We start from the raw sequence: 15,458 nt of genomic DNA, 5'->3' as shown, positions 1-15,458 counted from the left end.
CATATCACCCGACATCAAGCCATTGCTGTAAAGCAAATTGGTATGAATTTGTGTACATGTGTTTTCTGTTCTTGGTACTGACACTGTGTGCTGCGGCTCTTAGTAAACATTGTCATGAACTTGAAATCGCACCTGTATCTGTGAGTCATTAAGCACTTTTAAGAATAGCAATGATAAAGCTGGAGATCTTATTTGTCCAGGAATTCTTTCAAAAAGGTGGTTCCAAACACAGTGCTCCAAATAAACCAAGAGGTTTGGCTCTACAAATGCACAATAAAAGGGGGTTGTTGATACATTTGGATATGACAATCACTCTTCTTGCAGTGTGATTCGCTGTGATATTTTGGTCCAAAATTTGATGGTAAATACACTCTTAGAGAAAATGTTCTTGATTGTCCTGTATGTAGAACTCTCAAGAGTAAGAACAGTAATTCTTAAAAATGGAAAGAATCCCAACATTGGGTCTTTCCAGAACCTTTTTCAGGTCCCAAATGATTTTTTCTTGCCTCTCCAGAACCATTTTGAGTTCTTGTTAGAACCATTTAAAGTTCTACATATTGAACAGCTCAACGAACCTTATTAGGTTCTACGTGGAACCATTTTCTAAGAGTTTAGCTGCTTATAGTAGTCCAGACTTGCCAGCAAACACAAAATGTTTTGCATAAAATATTGGGTTATATGAAGGGTATAAAACATTTTGAATAACATTTAGAAAACATTTTAATAATGTTACTAAATGCTGACAAAATATTTTGCAAACATATTTGCCAAAATATATTTTACAAAATATTTTGACAACTAATTAAATGTTTTTTTCATTATATAATCCGACATTTAAATTGTATTAGATGGTTTTGTCCAAACCAAAAAGTGGTTATAACATGTATATAACGTTTTACAAGCATTTTTGTGTTTGCTGGGTTATCAAGGCAAGGTTGCACGTCCAAATCACAATTACGCGTCCTTCACCACTACTTGTAAGCTTTATTAGGAGCACATTACTCCAGCACAGGCTTTTTGCAGTGTTGTCAACATTTATAATCACACACACATTACAAAACTTATCATCAGCGGCAATACTTATCATCGCTATCATCACCAAGGTAAAACTGAAGTGGTAACCAAGTATAAAACCAGTAATTTTGATGACAAAACTTGTCACCGTCCATTAAAGCCATATTATAACATTTTCAAACAAAATAGATTAGCATTTCTTTGCCATAAAATGTTAGCTTTTACTGTCAGATATCCCCTTTTATTTTTGAGCCGAACAACTACGGCAAAGCAAAGAAAATTGGAATTTACTACCAGCGCACATGTCACCAATACGTACCACTCCTTCGGTCATGTTGTGGTACGCCCCTTTGTTGTGTATATCACTGTCCCGCACGCCTGTGTAACGCATTACTGTGTGTTATGAACATCGTGTATGCGTTCGACTAATAATTCCATCGTAATAATAAAGCGCCGGATCCGGCGTTTTATTCAAAATCTCGGATTTTGACAAAACTACAGCACTAGAGAGTCTTGATTTTTGCAGGGTATATTGGTTTAATAAAGTACAATTTAATCGTGTAAAAAAAGGAATGTTAAAAATTCAGTGAGGGCGTCTTCCTCAGCAAATGTTATAATATGGTTTTAACTTACTTGTTACCAAGTATAAAAAAGGTAATTTTGATTACATTCCTATAGACCCGCCTACTTCATTCTTGAATTTCTGTACATAATGATGGATGCAATCTACATTCAATTCTTTTTTAGAATTTCATATTTACATGGCTATTACTGTCTTAAACTTTCCGATTGAATATTCAATCATAAATATTCAGTCTTTTGCCGATTGCAGTTTGGGACAAAACATTTTTGACAGAAATTCAGTTGAATGATTCAAATTTTCAGTCTTTTTAATCAAAAGGAGTGATTCTCAATCCTTTTTGGGATTGAAGTTTGGACAAATCTTTTTCCAATTAAATATTCAGTCAAAAGGATTGACTGTTTTTCAACCTTATTCCGACTGAAGCGGCTGTACATTAGGAATAACATTTGATTGGATGGGGTAGTTTGTCTACAAAAAGAGTAACAGTCAATCCAAAAACCCATTTCAATCTATTTTTCAATCTAAATGTTTTTCCAATTAAATATTTAGTCAAAAGGATTGTTTTTTCAATCTTTTACCAACTGAAGCGGCTGTACATTAGGAATAACATTTGATTGGTTGGGGTAATTGATCTACAAAAAGAGTAACAGTCAATCCAAAAACCCATTTCAATCTATTTTTCAATCTATTTAGATCGATTACTATCAACAACCATTACAAGATTGAAATATTTCAATCGGTCCATTTAAGAGAGTGTACAATTAACACTTTCACCTAAAATGTGTTCAAATGAGTATGAATAAGCCTTGTAGTTTTGTCAGTATTTCTTTAAGTAGGGAAATAACAATGTCAGGAATACAATACTTGAGATAATTTGTGAAGTGTTGCTTTATCAAGGTGATAAGCTTATAAAACCTGATAACTGCACCATTGTTTAATCGGTTGACATATTGGATATATTATATCCTTGTATTTTTGTTTACTTTGCTTACTTAAGTGTGCTGTTCCAGTTGAACTCCATACACCCCCCTATGGAAGATGTGACGATCATAATCTTGCACACAGGGAGCACCGTATTTCCTCAAATAGTCGCTCCCCTTCAAATAAACACCCCAGTAGTTTTTGTGATGAAAATAACCCTCAAACTAACACCTCCTCTGAAAGTGCCCAATTTTACATGTTTTTGACTGCAATACTACAAGTTTCACTTGAAAAGTTCATGAAAACAGTTTGTAAAATCTCATAGCATTAAATTTTTCAATGGCCGCGACTGAATAGCCGTCAGAGTCTGATTGTAAACCTGGAAGTGAACCCGGAAGTCATAAATCCTGAGTTCATAGTTCATAGTTCATAGTTCGTCATGAGTTTTAAGCTTGAGTTTTAAGCTTAACGATTTTAACAGGAATTATCGTTCTAAAAATGGCCTCCTTTTGGAAAATGCAATGCCCCGGGGGCGCTTAATTGAGGATATATGGTATATATAGATTTTCAAATGGAGTAACCATTCAGGTAACCCCATTTGAAATTTAACTCCCTGAAGATTAAGGTAATGTCTTCCATAGGGGTGTATGATATCACCTGGAATATCCCATTTGAACTAGGCCACAAGTCTGCCTGTATCATGGGCTACCAAAGAAAGAATGAATTATCGAAGGCCTAAGTGCATGCCCATAGCAGGGGTGGCTTTTGGGACATAATTCCCATGGGTTAAAACCCTGGGGATACCCAAGGTTTTTCTTTTGAAAGTGGAAATTTAAAAATAAAAATTGGCTACAGTTTGGCAAAATTCCTCGTCTGGTTTTCGGGAAAAAATGAGATAATTAAGAAAAATAACCCATCCATATACCAAAAAATACCCAAATTGGCCTAGAAAAAAGAGAAAGGCGCTATAACTGATAATAGCGATATTAGCGCTCTTTTTTATACTAGACGCAATTGCGCTATTTTGTCATTCGTTTCTACACATAATTGCGATAATAGCACTGCTATTATCAAAAAGTGCTAATTTCGCTATTATCAGTGTATTTTTAGACTTAGAAGAAAATCAGTTTGGTGAAAATGGCTCTTAGACAAAATTGCGCAATTTTGCAATTTTCACTTTACCCCACCACTCAAGTGATAATAGCGCTATTTCGCTATTTTCAAAAATGGCCTTCAGACAAAATTGCGCAATTATGCAATTTTCACTTTACCCCACCACTCAAGTGATAATAGCGCTATTTCGCTATTTTCAAAAATGGCCTTTAGACAAAATTGCGCAATTTTGCAATTTTCACTTTACCCCACCACTCAAGTGATAATAGCTATTTAGCTATTTTCAAAAATGGCCTTTAGACAAAATTGCGCAATTTTGCAATTTTCACTTTACCCCACCACTCAAGTGATAATAGCGCTATTTCGCTATTTTCAAAAATGGCCTTTAGACAAAATTGCGCAATTTTGCAATTTTCACTTTACCCCACCACTCAAGTGATAATAGCGCTATTTCGCTATTTTCAAAAATGGCCTTTAGACAAAATTGCGCAATTATGCAATTTTCACTTTACCCCACCACTCAAGTGATAATAGCGCTATTTCGCTATTTTCAAAAATGGCCTTTAGACAAAATTGCGCAATTTTGCAATTTTCACTTTACCCCACCACTCAAGTGATAATAGCGCTATTTCGCTATTTTCAAAAATGGCCTTTAGACAAAATTGCGCAATTTTGCAATTTTCACTTTACCCCACCACTCAAGTGATAATAGCGCTATAAATGCGTAACCATCAGACCTAACACGTCAGACCTAAGAGTTCACACTTTCTTACTTGCCCCTGCGGGCTCTTCCGTTTGGTCCCACTTGGAGCACGTTCTCAAAGCGTTTCGCTGCTGCGTGTATGTTATTAAAGAAATGAGCAGTTCAGTTTCTTTCTTACCCTGGGCTCTTCCGTTCTGGTCCCACTGGGAGTATGTTCTCGAAAGCGTTTGGGCTGCTGCGTGTATGCGTAAAGCGTTGAACAGTAGAATGAAGAGGTAAAGTTAAATTCTCAAAATTTCTCAATAACAGTTCGCACTTAAAGTGCATAAACATCAATTTCTTAAGAAAGACCTAACACATCAGACCTAACAGTTCACACTTCCTTACTTGCCCTGCGGGGCTCTTCCGTTGTGGTCCCACTTGGAGCATGTTCTCGAAACGTTTGGGCTGCTGCGTGCATGTTATTAAAAAAATTAGCAGTTCACAGTTTCTTTCTTGCCCTGCAAGGGGTTCTTCCGTTCTGGTCCCACTTGGAGCATGTTCTCGAAAGCGTTTGGGCTGCTGCGTGTATGTTATGAAAAAAATTAGCAGTTCACAGTTTATTTCTTGCTCTGCGGGGCCCTTCCGTTCTGGTCCCACTTGGAGCATGTTCCCGAAACGTTTGGGCTGCTGGGTGTATGTTATTAAGGAAATTAGAATCTGGAAATTGCAAAATGTAGGGCAAAATTGCGCCATTTTGTGGAAATAGCGGAATAGCGCAATTATCACTTGAATGTGGAGGTAAAGTGAAAATCTGAAAATTGTGTCATTTAGCGCAAAATTGCGCAATTTTTTTGAAAATAGCGGAATAGCGCAATCATCACTTCAATAAAGAGGTAAAGTGAAAATTTGAAAATTGCGCAATTTAGCGCAAAATTGCGCAATTTTTTGAAAATAGCGGAATAGCGCAATTATCACTTGAATGAAGAGGTAAAGTGAAAATGTTGAAATTTGAAAATTGCGCAATTTAGCGCAATTTTGTTGAAAATAGCGGAATAGCGCAATTATCACTTCAATGAAGAGGTAAAGTGAAAATCTGAAAATTGCGCAATTTTTTTGAAAAAAGCGGAATAGCGCAATTATCACTTGAATGAAGAGGTAAAGTGAAAATCTGGAAATTTGAAAATTGCGCAAATGAGCGCAAAATTGCGCAATTTTGTTGAAAATAGCGGAATAGCGCAATTATCACTTCAATGAAGAGGTAAAGTGAAAATCTGAAAATTGCGCAATTTAGCGCAAAATTGCGCAATTTTTTGAAAATAGCGGATTAGCGCAATTATCAACCCCATTTTGAAATTAGCGCAATTATCACTTGAATGAAGAGGTAAAGTGAAAATGTTGAAATTTGAAAATTGCGCAATTTTTTTGAAAATAGCGGAATAGCGCAATTATCACTTCAATGAAGAGGTAAAGTGAAAATCTGAAAATTGCGCAATTTAAGCAAAATTGCGCAAGTTATTGTCATAATTGCGCTATTTTCATTGAGCATTGTGAAAGATTCATAATTGCAATGTTTAGTTCAAAATTGCGCTAATTTCAAAATGGGGTTGATAATTGCGCTAATTTGGAAAAGTTATTATCATCTAAAAGGTATGGTAAAGGTTAGAACCAGAGAGAACCATTTTTGGGTTCTTGCCATTTTCAAAACCTTTTTCTCGTAAGAGAGTCTACATACACTAGGATCCACAACATGCTCATCTATCAGGGCACAGTTCTTCAACTCCAATACATTTGTACATTCATTGAATGACCTTTGAAAATTTGGGTACAAAAACTCATACTCTGCAACTTGAGGTCAAATTTTGTACTATGATTGTTTGATTGAGGTTATTGAACTGTGCCATTAAGATGAGGCTATTGTGGTCCATAGTGATACATGACATACAGGACAGCTGAGAACCTTTTCATAATTTTTCCTTAAATAATTGATATTTTATTCCTAATACCCCAACAGGTCATTGTGCACGTTCATTGGCATCCAAGGATCTCTCCCACGGCCAAGGAGCCACGCTATTTGCGGAATCTGCAAGATTACACCTTTGTTTTTATGGTTTTTCCCGGAATGATCATGAGAGTTCTGTACACAGGTATGTGTGCATCATCACACATAATAGAGCATCATGAAGGAAATGTCAGCCTTGTAATCATGTCATATATATCAGCTTATAATAATGTCAGCCCTCTGGTAATGGTTATTATAATGGTTGTAGAATTCGGGACAAGGTTGTACAATAAGGTATGCCACCACCAAAGAGGTTATACTGAAAGAGTACCAACTCAAGTGTGTATGCTATGGTAAATCCACCATATTGGTTTATCACTCATGGTAGGCAAATATTGTATATAGGTACACTATTTGCCCTCCATGAGGGATATGCAAACGTGATGGATTTGGTACTCTTTAGTTTAACCTCATTGGACACCACCCATGAGGTGTGCTTTATTCCGTGTAGGGTATAAAGTGTCATCCTCTCAAGAATCAATGGGTGCAAGTGAGTGGCGTACCATAATGTACAAGTTGTCCAGAATTTGCATCAACATTTTATTAACTGCTGTGGAGGAGGTGGTAATAGGTTTGTGTGTGTATATATATGTCAGTGTGGTCTTTACAAGTTTCTAGGTAGGGTCCATGGAGGTTTGCCCATCCAATGTCAGATTGTGTTACAGTTACATCTGCCATCCCCAAAGCCTCAAGAGGTCCCATGGTTGCCAAACCTGTGATTTGGTAGCCCAATTCGGCAACTTTTGACAATTTTCTTATCCCATAGAAACCAATGGCTAAGAAAAAAAATTGGGCTTCTTTTCGATTATTTGATCCCGCGAATCGGGCTGAAATTTTGTGGCAACCCACTTTTACCGAATTAGGATTTAAATCAAATTATCCAGTAAGTTAGAATACAATTACAATTAATAAACGACCCATTTTTGTGCTTAAAATTGTAAAAAAAGACCCATTGTTACTATTAGAGAAAGCTTTACTCTTTTATCTTTTATATTGTAGAGTTACTTAGGAGGATTAAAAATATGTTTTTAAGGGGTCATGCCATTAAATAATGTTGTACGGAGTTGAAGCCTTCTAAAATTATGTAGGCCCCTGTCAAAATTACAGCCGGCTTGCTGATATATGATATCCTGTGGACCGTGAACTTTTGTTACCAAAGTCATTGATTCAATGCATACAGACTTCCAAGTAACATAAATCAGTCCTTGCTATATGTGACATTTCCTGTTGTTGTTTTGCGAGTCTGAGACATTAGAATGTGTCACAAAATGTGGACCAATGCGACATTAAAACAAGAACTGTCTTTAAAAAAGACAATGCCACGGATGAAGATCATGTTTCATAATTTTGCATTGATAAGTGGCTGATATGCTGGTAATTTGTTTTGTGTGCTCCGTGGCAAAAATTCAAACTGCTAAGCATGTATTATGTTGTGTCAATAGCCCTGGACGATTTCTAAAACTGCCTAACCGATCCATAAAGACCATACTGATGTGTAGACCTATGTTTGTATTTGTGTGGGCCTGTGGGTTAGGTGACTTGGGTCAAGCTGGATCAAAGAGGTTTTTGACACACTTTGATAGTATGCTTAATGCTCATGTTGCTGGCTTAACCCGCCCCCTCTCTTCTCTGTGCCTTGTGAATGTTGCATGTACTATTCTTAGTCAACTTCCTAAGGGATGCACCAATAGACCAGTGAGGGACTTAAAAGTTAAAAGGGTATTTCGTGATCCACAGCCTCATCCCCCACTTTTCTCAAAAAAAGTTGAGATTTTTATATCACTGGAAACCTCTGGCTACATAATGTTTATGTACAAAATATTTCTTGCAGATTAATTCATTTAGCAAAGATATCGCGAAATTTGAATTTCGTTCTGGTGCAGCAGAACGAAATTACAACGTATTGTCTATGGAGCAGTGTAATACACATAATCATGCATAACTCGCAAACGCAAAATCGGAATCAACTGAAATTTTGGGAATATGCTTTTTTCGTGGATATGTACTGAAAAATGTCATAAAAAGAGGATGCTAGGATCACGAAATACTCCTTTAAAGGGCAATTCTTAAAACAATTTTCATGCATTATTGTATGCACAGTGAGTTGGGTCATGGCTCATGTAGTAGGTGAAGGTTTTTACCCTCAAAAAAACTTCCAGTCCCCCTGGAAATCTAATGGTGTATCCCAAAGGTATTTTTAATTTCCAAACATTGGAGCAGGAATTGTGCACCCAGTATGCTTTGCTTCATATTTAATAACACAATCTGATCTAATCTGGCTAAAGGAGGTAATTTTGACAATTTAGTTACTGTATAAGTGGTAATTTTCGAGTACACTTATTTTTGCGATTTGCAGTGAGAGACACATTTTCGCGAATGTATTTACGTGATTACCCAGTCCTATACTGGTAATACATAATTACATATATTAGCGAGGTATTATTTTCATGGTTGGAGCTCTAATCGCAAAATTCACTTAAAATAATACCCTCATGAAAATTACCACTTATACAGTATCATCATCATCATCATCTAGCACCATAGCTCAGCATGTGAAAGATGAAATGTTTAGACACAATGTCTAATTTGATCCTATAGTGTGCTATCGGTGATAAATTAGGTACAGATGGCTCTTTCTATCGTACCCTGGACATTTGAATATTGCTTTTTGAAAAATTTAAAATGAGACCTGTTGAGACCTGTTCCCACAAAATGAGAGGAAACTTTCAAATTTTCATTTTGAGTTATGTCAAGATTCACATTCTCTGGATTATAAGCTTAATATAACTCCTCATAGTTGCTCTTTCACTTGGTCTTCAAAAGTCAATATTTCATTAAAGAATTCTTTTGTTTTCTATTACTTTTTGATATATGCAATGAACCATATCTCCTTCACTTCCCTAGCAACTTTCCGCTCATTTTGTGTGAACTGGTCTCAAATGAAAAATGATAACTGCAAATGTCAATTATCATGCTTGATACAATTTATTACATCACCAGGGTATAATGATAGAAGAGTCATGGGTACCTAAGTGGGCACTGATAGTGCTATAGGAGCAAATAAGATGTGGTGCCTAATGAGCTTTTACATACCATTTTTATATTGATTTTGCTAACTGGTTTTGACACCCTATTCGCTGTGGTAGTGCACGTTAATAACCATTGGTTACTGCTCCAAGCCTGGGCTCATACACCTGTTCCGAATTTTGATATGCCATAGGCTTTGTGTTGTGATCATTTCGATCAGTGGTTCGTAACAAAGAAAGCCTGACCCAGTTGACCTAGCAACAGTCATAACGTGCACCACGGCAGCGAATTTTGCCTGTATTTCAGTTGTACAAATTGCCAACATAGGTCAGATTTGATCAGAGTGCCTCACGTTATAATAGCTTCATCTTCAACCAATGCAAACATTGTCTCAAAGATTTAACCCTCTGAGCACTACATGCCAATCTAACATTGCCTCTGATTGGTCAATTACATGATATCTTCATTTTGATCACCAATCAGAATGGAGCTTTGCAAATAATTCACCCCAATTTTTTTACATGGTGAAATTATTCTAACAATGTTGCTGATTGGTCCATTTGATAATGAAAACATCTTTTTGGCCAATCGGCAGGTAGTTCTCATGGGGTTAAAACATTATAAATTAGAACTCAAACTCATGAAAGTCTCCACAACATCTATGCTGACAATAGAGTGTTCATACAGGTATTTAATTTGGTCATGATTGGTTATGACGACAGTCAAGAGCCCGTCATGACCAAATTGATGTACGAACAGTTTTAAAGTGAGCTCGACCAAGTCATATATCGTCGTTGGGCAAAAAAACCCTCATATGTGTTTTGGCCCCTGAACATGTTTGAAGCAAAACCTTTTATAGGTTACATAGGGGGTTTTGCTTTAAACATGTTCAGGTGCCAAAAACATGTTTGAGGTCTTTCCTGCCCAACGACGATATGTGAATGCATTGTGCATTAATATTATATTTACATCTTTGTGCAAATGGACTGCGATGTGTTATCCATATAATGTTCCTTCTTTTCATGCTCTTTACCTCTTGTTCCTACACAGCTCTCATTAAGCATTCATGGTTGCCACAGGCCAAAAAAAAAGTTTTACTCAAATATTAGTAAGATGGTTTGATCAAAGAGTAACAAAAAATTTACTTTACAGGCTTTTAAAATTTTAATATTTATAGATGAACACAAAAAAATAATAAAATAGATTCTCTACAATTTTGATTTTGGATATAGCAATAGCATATAAACTGCCAAATGTGGGTTGAAAATAATTCTGGTTAGGGTTAAATTCATGTTATTATATAGATTCAATTCCAGGTCTAAATTAGAGTTGGATATATTAATACAGTTAAGTAAAACTTACAGAATCACTCATTGCAAAAGTTTTTTAAATAATATCAAACAATGTTCATGTGCGGCAACTGGCAACCCTGAGCAGGGGTGTTTTTACTTCACAGGTTTCATCAAACATGAATTGTATAACTATGTAGACAGGAAAATAGTGTTTACTGTATTGGCTTCTACTTTTGTAGAACCATTACTCAACAAGACAGGGTTCCCAGCCACTCAGGGAAAGAGAAATCAGGGAAAGAGGTGAGGGAATTGGAGTTGGCCAAGTGGCTCAGCACTTATTTTAGTCATATTGGCATGCATGTGTCTTGCATACAATGTATGACTCCATTCACCTGTAAACTGAATCCATATTTCATACTTTTTGGAAAGAATTCTACCTTCCCTGTCTCTAGGTAGTAATTTGAAAGAGTACACAACCTGAATTTCTGGTATAATTTTGGAAAATCGTGAGAGGAATATCAGGGTGAACTCACAGGGAATTTTGTTTTTGTAAAATGCTGGGGACCCTGCAAGATTCTTTTACACAAATCTTAAATATGTAAACATGTAACTTAAATGTATTCAAAATAATATATTGTTGGTACATTCCTGTGAAGATTTTGTCAGTTATGCTCATTGTGATAAGTTTGAAAAGTTGACAGTGAGTCATGAGAATAACATGCTCATTGTTTCAACAAATATTTTTCTGTTAAACTTTCTTGTTTGTTACTATTTTAACATCTTAATTATTCTATTCTATCATATTATTTGCAGCTATAGCAGCTATGTATATTTAAATGTTTATAATCCTTTCTTCCTTTTAATCTGTATTAATTATGTTTTTTGTACTATCAAAACATCTTAAATCCTGATAAATGTACACTGGAATAATGAGATGGAATTATGATGCATCATGATATATGAGGTCAAATGACAATTGTTTTTTACAAAATTATAAAATGCATGGTGGATATTATGAGGTATATATTCATATAGCGGTAAATGTAAATAGAAAGTAAAATTAGACTTTTACGCTACTCAAATTTGGTACACGGAGCGCTTTCACCGATTCAACCGACATCTCGAGGATTTTATTGCTTGACGATTTGTTGGTGTTAGTGTCTTGATAGTGCTAGCTCAACCGGCGTCTTCCGCGGATGTTATTGCTCTGAAGATTTGTTGATGCTAGTGACGTTGAGACACCGCCGATGACGTCACAGGTGTAGTTGGCATAACACGAAGATGTTGTGGCACCCCCTCGATTCAGGGGTCAGGCGGTTGACTGGGGAAACATAAAGGTGTTAGAGAGGATGTCAAAGGACTTCCCTTGTGGGGTCTTGGAAGCAATCTACATTAGAACTAAAAGACCTAGACAGAACCGTGAAAAAGGGTTTTGCATAGACTCTGTCTGGGACAACCTCCTGACCCCCGGAATCGAGGTGCCACAATATCTTCTTGTTTGAAGTCATTTACACCTATGATATGTCATCGAAGGTGTCTTACCATCACTAACATCAACAAATCTTCAGAGCAATAACATCCGCTGAAGGCACCAGTTGAGCCCTCTTGGTTGAGCCGGTGAAAACGCTCTAGTGAGTGTCCCAAATTTGAGTCACATAGAAGTCTAATTTTGCTTTCTATTCAGCATGGTGAATGTCTACTAATATGGTAGGTAGGGTGCAATCTATATAGCACACAGTCACTTCTATTACACAATATCTTCATAACTGCTTATCAATGTTATTGGAAAAGCTGAGAAATCAAACAAAGGGCATCCTGATCAAAATAATAATAATAAGAGAGAATTAATATAGCGTACAATGCCCGAAAGGCTACTGGCTGTATAAAGACTACAGTACAAAATATAGTGGTCACACAGCCTAAGCAAATTAACCCAGCATAAGCCTAAACAAATTAATTATTAAACTGACGTAAATGTGTGTTATGCTGATGATCTGTGTATTTTGAAATAGATATGCTAGGAATATTTAATATTCACACTTGCACTCCCATATTGATTTTCAGCTGTTTTGGGGTGTATTTTAGCCCAATTTCACACTGTTTTTCAGGATTTTCTACTACTTTCAGGATATTTCACAAGCTTTGAATCACACCACTGATTAATTCAGAAAATGTTCAAAATGTGTTTGCAATTCCACTTGAGTAATTACTAAATAATTCATTTTGTAAATATCCAGCATTTGTTATGTAAATATCTATACCAGATTTGAGTGCAGCCGAGTGGGATGGCCCTCTATAATTTGGTTCATCTCAAGTTTGGTAGTGACGTATGTGCGTTTTTCCAGTGCCGCAGTATCAAATCGCGTGCGTAAAGTTAAACGCCCTAAGTGTGCATGCACGCGTACATGAGCGTTTTGTTGGCACACTTGCAGCGCAACTGCGAAGAAGCATTGATGTCACTACCAAACTTGAGGTGAACCAAATTATAGAGTGAGGCCATTTTGTGCTCTTATACCTTGAGTGAAACAGGCACATATCCAGCCCCTTGTGCAGGCTTTGTGCAACATGAAATTGTCATCCCTTCCATGTTCAATTCAACTAGAATATCAGGAATATTACTAGAGTAGACCATCCTGAATTTACTTGTTAAAATGTTGAGCCCGTTGCAACCCTGGCTTTGTACCCTGTGTTCTGGTCCTTGGTTTAAACACTAATCCTTGAAATTATGAAAATATAATGAGGCCCTGTCATTGTTGGGAAGGGTCACAACTCCATATCCAAAAAGGTCAAAAGTCACATAAGATAATACATTAATTTTATTGAACAGAAGTGGGACAAATTATTGTTTCGAAAAAAAAAAGACTTATTGTTTTTTTTATTTCAATATGACTTGTGTTTTCAGATAAAGTAGCCTCGTAGACCCTGAGATATGCAAAGAAATCTGTGGTGTTGAGTCTGGCTGCTCCAACTTGGCGTATCCATTGCTGGTGATGAACCTGCTACCAACTGGTAAGATCCAGTTTAATAAGTGATAGCCATAGATCAATATGACACAGATTGGAATATTCAGTGCCTGTGCCCTATAAACGTACTTCAATTCAGCTGACGCCGGTACAGCGTTTGGACCTGACGATATAGCTCATCTGAGCATACACAGAGCGCTCAACTTGTCAGTGCCTACGTGTGAAATCTCTTTTGTGTACGCCCGTGCTATATTTGCGATATTTTTGAATTTGCTCATGCACCCTTGCATATCGCATTTGCTCCGCGACATGTCAAGTACATCGCTTACCATGGCAAATCAGTCGTGAATTTGTGGGATTGCTTCCCAGCTGTTCTATATAATGTCAAGTTGGGCTTGTGTTGTACAAAATTACGGCTGCACAAGTTAAAAGCATTTTTATCAATATAAATCATACATGAAACATTTTTGATGATGAGAAAAACTTGTGTTGTTTTACCCAAAATCCTGTCTCGCCTATTGATTGTACTGGCAGTAAATGTAACAGCCAATTGCCCTATCGCATGTTTTTCAATGGAGCACAGCTGAAATATGAATATTCTCCACTGATATAAAACTTATTTTGATTGATTGACAGGAACTACCTGCCTTTTTATTCGGTCAATGAGCCAAAATCTACCATCGAGCGTGCTCAAACTGGATGTTTAACTTCGGGGACATCTGATTGTTGCAAGTCTGTGTGTGTGTGCAGCATGAAGGAGTTTTATATAACTTTTATATAAATTCCTTTTCTTCCACTTTATGTTGTAATTCACCAGGATAAATATAATAAAATAAATTTGAAAATATCTAAATATTAAGTTTAGAAGCAACATAATAATTGGTGAGTGGAGGTGTTCACCGAGGGCGCTATAAGCTTGCATTTGCTAGTGTCAGGTGGTATAGGACACACGACATGTGACGTTCGAGGCTGGCGAAAATACAAGGCTGGCAGCCCCATTCAAAATAGACGGTTAGCAGTTATAAATTGAAAAACAACATACTTACAGTGGGGTACTTTTTCGTACCGCAACTGTTTTAGAATAACATAATTTTGCTTTGACACCACATAACACATTTAGAATTGTTTGTGGAGATTTCATAATTATGTGTTAATCCAATGGCGACATCAAAAATGGCGTTATCGCATCCGCCACCACCTGGTTAGTGTTGCCATAGCTGTGCTTGGGTGCCATGAGAAATGGACTATTGCATTCGTGCAGAGTGCAATAGTTGCTAAAAATAGCAAAAATGATCAATTCCAATACCTTATAATTATTTTTCAAATATCACACTAATAATATTTTGTATAATAAATTAAATCAAAGACTGTGCCATCTATGTTTGCCTCAAACTGTACAAACTTGACTTGTTTTCAGGTCTGCGAGGTCTGATGTTGGCTGTCATGTTGTCTGCTTTGATGAGCTCTATGACCTCAATCTTCAACAGTGGTAGCACCATCTTCACCATGGACATCTGGAGTAAGATTCGCAAGATTCCTAATGATGTGGAGATGACTAAACTGGACAGGAAGGATAGGCGGCGGTATGAATTTGAGTTGATGGTTGTCGGCAGGTAAGAACAATGGATCCCATTGATACTAGGCTATTCCAGTTGAAAATCACACTCCTCTGGAAGAAGATTTTGGAATGACTAACCAAATTCAACAGTTGAATTATTCCAGATCAAGCAATTTTCATCCATAAATAGTGGAAAAGGTATGGAAGACATTGGAAACATTCCAAACAAAATTGTCTAATTTG

General features: G+C 36.6%; 1 pseudogene; it reads left to right on the top strand.

Moving 5' to 3' along the window:
• Window positions 1-15,458, top strand: part of LOC140166112 (sodium/glucose cotransporter 4-like) — a 62,180-nt pseudogene that overhangs the window by 34,821 nt on the left and 11,901 nt on the right.

Source organism: Amphiura filiformis, chromosome 12 (assembly GCF_039555335.1).
Source record: "Amphiura filiformis chromosome 12, Afil_fr2py, whole genome shotgun sequence".
NCBI classification, from domain to species: Eukaryota; Metazoa; Echinodermata; class Ophiuroidea; order Amphilepidida; family Amphiuridae; genus Amphiura; species Amphiura filiformis.
Note: the sequence above shows the minus strand (reverse complement) of the source record. Positions and strands in the feature narration are given on the sequence as shown.